Consider the following 9559-nt stretch of genomic DNA (forward strand, 5'->3'; position numbering starts at 1 on the left):
GTCTTAGATGGTTTGGTCACATTAAACGTCGACCATCTGATGATCCGATTAGGAGAGTAGATGTTTTAGATTCGACTTGTGTTAAGAAAGGCAGAGGTAGACCTAGGAAGACTTGGGCTTATTGTATAAAAAAATGATCTTAATTTACTAGAACTAAATGAAAATATGACACTAAATAGCATGCAATGGAAAAAAAGGATTCATGTAGCCGACCCCACGCAGTGGGATTAAGGCTTTGTTGTTGTTGTTGTAGTTGTTTGATATGTAAATACATAAGAATTGAGTGGTATGTAAATAAATTCCCCAAAAAGAAATTCATCACATGCCCACGCAATTCTTATGCATGAACATATCTAGCATCTTAAAATTATTTTCGTGAAGTTAATTATTTGAGTGTTAGTCTCTATTGGTTGTTGGTTGTGGGTGCGATGATATACCTGAAAATGTGCTACTTTTTATATATATGTCGGTCGTTAAAAGTTTAAGAAATGTGGTTTTAGATTTAATTTAATATAAATATAAATTTGTTTTTTTAAGGAAACTAGTATTTAAATTTTGAAAAATAATGTTTTAATTTGAAATACAAGACTGAACTGATTCCATATAAATAATAGTTCAAATAAACGAGCACAACACTACAAGTGACATATCTATCCCAAGGAATAGGCATATCTCACTTATCTAGGCATATCACTTATCTGTGAGACTCGATTAAATAAACTACAGAATTTATGACATCCGTCTAGTCTGTGAACCATTTTTTACATAAGCTGACAAGTTCCTCTATCTAACATGGAAGATTGGATAGGGTTTATATTACCTGGGTTCTTAAAGCTTATTACCTGGGTTCTTAAAGCAAGCTTCCTATAGAGGCAAACCTCTATAGTTAATTACATCTTAAATGACCGAGGTCACTTAAGAAAACTCTAAATTTAGATCAGAAGTATTGTCTTCAAGAACTTCAAAGGATAGAACTTTTCAAAGATTGAACCAAGAAGTGTCATGGGAGAGGCTCGAATTTCAAACATTTTTATGGAATCCAAAGGGAGAAATTAGAGGTTATCATAGATCCTGAGAAAAACCTCAATGACTATCCAAGCTATCTTATGGTTTGGCTTCAATTTGGAGAATGAAATTATTGAATATTTTATCCTACCAATTTTATCAGTTATGGCTTACATTTGCCTGACACAAGCATATAAATAGTCTGGAAGATATGAGGGTTTATGTCGCAACGAATGACAACCTCAGAATCCTAAAATGAGTTAAGACTTAAATTGAACAATATGATTGTGCAAAGGCCTAAAGATGAGGTGAGCATTATGTTGCACTAGGAAAAAAACTTTAAAATCATATGGCATGTTATTTAATTTTAAGGAAAAGTTTGCTGTTGTAGAACCACATGTTATTGTAAAAGTTTGATGTTGTAGAACCACTTGTTATTGTAGAAGGCTGCCCTCGTACCCTCGTAGTTAGCTCCAAGCTCCTCGGTGAAGTAGCAGTCCTAAACTCTAAAGGTTCAAAAGTAAAAATGATAAGTTTAGTTCAATCATTATGGGGGTCAGTCCTAAACTCTAAAGGTTCAAAAGTAAAAATGACAAGTTTAGTTCAATCATTATGGGGGTTTAAAGTTAATTAGAGCAACACCAGTTAGGATCCCATAGTTCCCTCATTCTGGTACGACTTTTTTTTTAATTTACTTAGTTTAAATGAGCTGTTAAGCTCATTTAAATTAGGGAGATCTCATTAGCAACCGTGGGTTACCTCATCTAAGGGACTCCTTAAATTAAAAAAAAAACATTTTATGTTTAATTGTGTTTCAAATGTTTATGGTTACCTTTGAAAGTGCATAATTTAATTTTGATATTTGTTTGAATTTTTTAGTTTTAAAAAGTTTTCATCTTATCAACCAAGCATGCATGGTAAGTTGAAATAGTAGTAAATAATAGGAAGTAAATAAAATTGTAAAGACGTACCTGTCATCTTCTCGCTACTCCCGCTGAAATGTTAAAACCTGCAATTTATATATAATTTTACAGGAAATTTAAATAAATTGCAAGAACAAAAAACAAGAAGACAAATTGAAGGTATATCTACCAATCCCCAAGTCATAACTTGGTGGGTACTTAAAGGTTTTAATGGTTGATTTTCTGGAATAAAGTATAATAAGTCCAATTATCCTTCACAATATCCAAAAAGTCATAAACGTGTTCAGTGAGCAATCCCTAACAACTTTCCTTTGAAATGTTATGAGTTCATTTGAGCTTATTATATTGTTCAATTAAATCATCCAAATTTAGATTTAGTTTTAATAAATTAATACACCCTATGCTTAGTGAACCTTGATACTTTAATAATCCTAAGAGTGGGGTAATCAGACAGTCACTTAATGTTTTATTTAAAAGTTATGTGAGTGAATGCCTCGAGGGATAGACTTAAAGTCATTAAGAATTTTATACCACGAATTAAAGTCGGGCTTGTAGTGTTTTCAAAATGTTCATAATTAGTTATATTATCTTTTCTAAACCTCATTACACAATCTTGGATTATGCCTAGTTCACTACTAAGCCCTTAACAATTTCATGGGTAAATTTGTAGTTCTCAAAATGTCAATTTAAGTGAGATATATTCTCATTAAAAGATCATGCTATCATTGGTGGCGATCGGGGCACACCCCCACCCCGCCCCGCGGTGTCGGGTCACCTGGCCAAGAGGGGTGTGTGTCGTTTTGTGATATTGTCATTTTTAGGAGTTGGCAAATCTCTATCTTATCTATTTCTTTGCCCTAATTTCTGAAAGACTTATTCTATTTGGATTATGTCAAGAATCCTTAGAATTTTAAGAAATTCAAAAAATGAAGAGGAAAGGACTATGAATAATAGAAGATAGAGAAAGAAAACATTAGGTGATAAACCTACAATGGAAATCTTTATAATATGTCATTGCTAAAGTTTTCCAAGAAAATTTTATAACCAGAGGTTCTATTTGGATCCTTTAAGTCTTCTATAAGAGCAAGCTAATATAGTTAATTACATCTTAGATGATTATCTAAGAACACTCCTGATTAACGCCAAACCTTCATTTTGAAGAGATGAACAATAATCGTTCAATCTCAAGAAAATGTCAATATGTGTCGAGATTATCCTAAAAATTATTAGGCTTAGTCACTATCCTGAAAGTCATTGTCCTAAAAATTTTAGGTTTTTGTTACTATCTTAAAAGTTTTAGGTTTTGTCATTGTCCTAAAAGTTTTAGATTTTGTTTTATGTCATGTCATTTTGTTTTGTTTGTTTTTGTCTGGTTTTGTTACCTTGAAATTCCGCTTTCATGTCAATATGTGTCGAGATTATCCTAAAAATTATTAAGCTTAGTCACTATCCTGAAAGTCATTATCCTAAAAATTTTAGATTTTTGTTACTATCTTAAAAGTGTTAGGTTTTGTCATTGTCCTAAAAGTTTTAGGTTTTATCATTGTCCTAAAAGTTTTAGATTTTGTTTTATGTCATGTCATTTTGTTTTGTTTGTTTTTGTCTGGTTTTGTTATCTTGAAATTCCGCTTTCGAATGCCGTCCTGCAAAACAGAGTTAGCACATCCTATAACATGTAAAGGAAATCTTGAGCGAAATTTTGTTTTCATGTCTTCAATAAACCCGCAAAAAAGAACATGATTAGCATAAAACCATGTTGTCAGATTTATCAGTTTTAGTTAGTCATTTAATTGGTTGAATAATTCTTAAACGACCCGGTCAAGATGTCTATGGCTCTATCGTTCCAGGGTCGTGAAGTATTCAAATTTACTTAGTCCGAAATATGTGTCGAGATTATCCTAAAAATTATTAAGCTTAGTCACTATCCTGAAAGTCATTATCCTAAAAATTTTAGATTTTTGTTACTATCTTAAAAGTGTTAGGTTTTGTCATTGTCCTAAAAGTTTTAGGTTTTATCATTGTCCTAAAAGTTTTAGATTTTGTTTTATGTCATGTCATTTTGTTTTGTTTGTTTTTGTCTGGTTTTGTTATCTTGAAATTCCGCTTTCGAATGCCGTCCTGCAAAACAGAGTTAGCACATCCTATAACATGTAAAGGAAATCTTGAGCGAAATTTTGTTTTCATGTCTTCAATAAACCCGCAAAAAAGAACATGATTAGCATAAAACCATGTTGTCAGATTTATCAGTTTTAGTTAGTCATTTAATTGGTTGAATAATTCTTAAACGACCCGGTCAAGATGTCTATGGCTCTGTCGTTCCAGGGCCGTGAAGTATTCAAATTTACTTAGTCCGAAAGGAGTTTAAACCAATAAACCTAATTTTGGTAAGGTTTAATTGATAAATTAGACTTAATATGAGTTAGGTCTAATTGGGTTTAAGGTTAATTAAACCTAATTTTGGTAAGGTTTAATTGATAAATTAGACTTAATATGAGTTAGGTCTAATTGGGTTTAAGGTTAATTAAACCTAATTTTGGTAAGGTTTAATTGATAAATTAGACTTAATATGAGTTAGGTCTAATTGGGTTTAAGGTTAATTAAACCTAATTTTGGTAAGGTTTAATTGATAAATTAGACTTAATATGAGTTAGGTCTAATTGGGTTTAAGGTTAATTAAACCTAATTTTGGTAAGGTTTAATTGATAAATTAGACTTAATATGAGTTAGGTCTAATTGGGTTTAAGGTTAATTAAACCTAATTTTGGTAAGGTTTAATTGATAAATTAGACTTAATATGAGTTAGGTCTAATTGGGTTTAAGGTTAATTAAACCTAATTTTGGTAAGGTTTAATTGATAAATTAGACTTAATATGAGTTAGGTCTAATTAAGTCTAATTGAGTTTAAACCTAATTTTGGTAAGGTTTAATTAGACTCAATATGAAAATATGGGTTAAGTCAAGTCTAATTGAGTTTAAACCTAATTTTGGTAAGGTTTAATTAGACTTAATATGAATTATGTCTAATTGAGTTTAAGGCTAATTAAACCTAATTTTGGTAAGGTTTAATTGATAAATTAGACTTAATATGAGTTAGGTCTAATTGGGTTTAAGGTTAATTAAACCTAATTTTGGTAAGGTTTAATTGATTAATTAGACTTAATATGAGTTAAGTGTAATTGGGTTTAAAGTTAATTAAACCTAATTTTGTAAAGGTTTAATTAATTAATTAGAATTAATATGGATTAAGTCTAATTGGGTTTAAAGTTGATTAAACATAATTCTGGTAAGGTTTAATTGATTAATTAGACTTATTATAGGTTAAGTTTAATTGGGTTTATGGTTAATTAAAACTAATTTTGATAAGGTTTAAATGATTAATTAGACTTAATATGGGGTGAGTCTAATTGGTTTTAAGGTTAACTAAACCTAATTTTGGTAAGGTTTAATTGATTAATTAGACTTAATATGGGTTAAGTCAAGTCTAATTGAGTTTAAACCTAATTTTGGTAAGGTTTAATTGATTAATTAGACTTAATATGGGTTAAGGGGTTTAATTAGGTCTAAATGTGGTTTAGACTTAATTAAAGTTTGTTAAGTTAAACCTGATGTAGTTAAGGTTTAACTAGGGTTTAATTAGGTCTAAATGTGGTTTAGACTTAATTAAAGTTTGTTAAGTTAAACCTGATGTAGTTAAGGTTTAACTAGGGTTTAATTAGGTCTAAATGTGGTTTAAACCTAATTAGGTGTGTATTGAGTTAAACCTAATGTAGTTAAGGTTTAACTAAGATTTAATTAGGTCTAAATGTGGTTTAAACTTAATTAAGGTTTGATTTTGTATTAAACCTAATTTAATTAAGTTTAATGAGTTAATTAAGTGTAATGATGTCTTTTAGACCTAATTAAAGTGATTTTGTATTAAACCTAATTTAATTGAGGTTTAATGGGTTAATTAAGTTTAATGATGTCTTTTAAACCTAATTAAAGTTTCATTTGAGTTTATTTTGAGTTAGACTCAATATTGACTCAGTCCATGATGTAATGAACTAAGTATGGTGAGAGGAGGATTTTTAGGGTTTAAAATATTAGTTTAAAATTAATAAATTTTAACCCTAATATAAAAATGTTATTTTAATTTGTTTAATGGTTTGAGAATTGTCATTTTAAGGTTATTGTCTGTCACCTTAAATTTTATAACCATTTTTAATTTTCTTTTTCCTTAATTTTCATTTTTATAATTATTTAAAAGAAATAATTATAAAGTGTCTTGAAAATTAGGAAATTGTGTTTTTTTTAGCCTAGGAATAATCAGGGAGGATTCCTAAATGTCTAGAGATAAATCTCTACAAATTTCAGAATTTTTGAAATTATAAATAATTTTTAATATATAAAATACTCGAGAGAGTAATTAATTAATTATAACTTATTAAATCCTAATTTCTTGTCCATAATATTCTACTCACTGTCTTGAGTTCAGAGATATTTTTTTCTTATTTTTGTTCTTATTTTTGTGATTTTTGTGTGTCAAATTATGGATTTTTGATTAATTTAAGGTTATTTTGAATTTAATTAAATCCTAAGTAACCTTAAATTGTCACGAAAAGACGCACGTCCTTGTACTTCCCGAAACGCGGTTAATCCGCTACGAGATCCTGAAAACCAGATCAACCATGATTAAATCAGAGTCATCCATTTCCAAACACGGAAATGGACGACATCCATTCATCTTCTTCATTGAGCTTATCCCGTGAGCTATCCATATGAAAAGTTTAAGATCTTGATGGATTCTTAATGGATTTTCATGATTTTTGGCTCTATAGCTTCATCTGAAGGAGGCAAATTCATCCATATGGTGATGATGGAGTTTAGAAATGGTTTGTTTCACAATTGATCAGAATCAAGAGATACTTAGGTCGAAATGGCCATACCTTGGCTTGATGAAGTGAAGCTTCAATCAAGTTTGCTCGAAACGATCACCAAGTCCTCACAATCCTTATGGTATGCTCAATTTGGAGTGAAATTAAATTTATATGGGAATTTGATAAGGAGGGGTCATGATGTAATGTAGAACTAGGCTAAGGCTTGAAGGAAGATCCAATTTTGATTGGAATCTTCTTCTTACACCTTAAGGAAGATGTAGGATAAGTTTATTGGAAGATTGGGTAGAGTTTTTGTTGGACCCAAAAATGTCCTGGTTTTGGGGTTTTTTGGGATGGCCAAATTGAGGATATTTAGTAGGTTTCATGCCTTGATTCCACGGGGAATCAATTGCTCATAATGTCGGGTGTATTTTTGGTGTTGGGAGTTTTGGGAATTGAGCAGTGTGGATGGGTCTCCTCAATTTCTCCTCTTCCTTTTTTTTGAGTAGCTCTTTTTATAGGCCTTCATGGTGTTTAGAGAGCCTAGGTTCATTTGAGGGAGGCAAGAGAGCTGTTATCTTGACTATGGATAAGTTTTAGGATGATGATTAGCATGGATCAATCTCCCCATGAATTTTCCATAGAGGTCTTTATTTAGGTTAAATTTTGAGCTCAAATTTTGGCTACTCCCTATTGTCTAGTTTGGGTGGTGAATTTGGCAGCTCAAAGGACTTGAAATGACCTTCACCACAAAAGCTTCAATTGTTAATTAATGTTCTTGAGGATAGAGTGACACATACTCTTCCTTATCACCATCTTTCACAATTTATTTTTCCATTTTTATGATTGTTTTAATCATGAGAAGGATGAGGCTCATATGAGTTCTTTCTTCATTATAGAATTAGGGAGGTGAGGATGAGCTCAACACTTCCATTTTCTAGAATTCATAAGGGAATGCCACCTCATTATTCCTCTCATGATACCTTTATGATGACCTTTTTTTGTCTTTGGTCATTCATTGAAAAATTGTCATGTCATAGGTGTCCTATGGGTCTTATGGGTTATGGGTAACTCATATGAGGTCACCTATGATGTCATTAATTGGTTTGGAATTTTGAAAACCATTTATTATGTCATAAATGTTGTCACATGTCAAAATGGCTTTTGAATTATATTTCCATTTTAATTAATTGTGTAATTAATCTAAAAAAATTAGAAATATTATTATTGGTCAATAAATTAATCAAAATAATTTTAAAATTAATTATTTGATTAATTTCTATCTTTTTTTTGTTCAAAATTGGGTATTTGGACCAAATTTGATAAATGTTGACTAGGGTTGACCAATGTTGACCTGAGTTGACTTAGGTTGACCAATCCTAGTCCAAGGGTGCTCAATGTGACCCACCCAATCTTGTTATGGTTGGGTTAGTCATAAAGTCCATGGGTTTGATGGTATGAATTAATTTGGTCATGTTGACCAGAATTGACCCTTAGTTGACCATGATGGTCAACATGATGATCATTAAGTCTTAGATCAACTATTTAGACCAATTTGACTTTTAGGTCAAATTTTACTCAATGTAGTAAAAGTAGTGGTCATTAAGTCATGGGTTGAGCATTTTGACCAAAATTGACTATATGAGTCAAAGTGGACCAATTAGATTAATTGACTTTTTGGTCACCAAAATGACCTCTTAAGTCAATGTTTGACCAAATCAGAGCTTATTACCACTGATTTGATCATTTTAGGGTTTAAAATGGTTAATTGGTCAAGTTGACCAAAGTTAACCAATTAATTGTGTAATTAATCTAAAAAAATTAGAAATATGAGTCAAAGTTGATCAATCAGATCATTTAAGTGTCAATGTTGACTTTTTGATGATGAAGATGACCATTAAGTCAAAAATTTGACCAGGTTAGGGTTTGTCACCACTAATATGATTATTTCAGGGTTTATCTTTGTTAAGATTAAAAAAGAATGTTTTGAGGGTTATTTTAATTTTTATAGTTTTAATGACCCTAGAAATGTCCAAAGAAGTCAATATTGGTAGATTCTTTTATCTTAATGACCACAATGATCATTTTCAAGTCTTTTGAATATGTCTAAGAATCTTAAGTCTTAAGATTCCTCAAGTTAAATTTTTGTCCATGAATGTTGTTTCAAGACCTTCACTAAAAGTGAGGTCAACAAATGAGCCCCCAATGTGTGTGGGATACTAAATAAGTATGGCACACATGTTGGCGTTGACTGAAATGACCAATCAACGATGATGTCATATCATGCAGTCATAAGAAAATGAATGTCATATTTCATGAAAGGAGTTCTTATACCATCTTTGAAATGTCAAATGCCAGTGCTCTTATTTGAGAAGGAATGCTATACGATTTATATCCTTTCTCAAAGAGATAAAGGAAATACCATATTTCCTCATCAAGAGAGAGAATGGATATCATATCATCTCTCATAAATGTCAAATGTCTGTTAGTTTTGAGAAGGAATGCTATACGACTTATATCCTATCTCAAAGAAGTAAAGGAAATACCATATTTCCTCATCAAGAGAGAGAATGGATATCATACCATCTCTCAGGAATGTTAAATGTCAGTCTGTCAGTTTTGAGAAGGAATGTTATACGACTTATATCCTATCTCAAAGAGATAAAGGAAATACCATATTTCCTCATCTAGAGAGAGAATGTTATCATACCATCTCTCAAGAATGTCAAATGTCTATCTATCAATTTTGAGAAAGAATACTATACGACTTATATT

This window comes from Phalaenopsis equestris, unplaced genomic scaffold (assembly GCF_001263595.1).
Source record: "Phalaenopsis equestris unplaced genomic scaffold, ASM126359v1 Scaffold001074, whole genome shotgun sequence".
Taxonomy (NCBI): domain Eukaryota; kingdom Viridiplantae; phylum Streptophyta; class Magnoliopsida; order Asparagales; family Orchidaceae; genus Phalaenopsis; species Phalaenopsis equestris.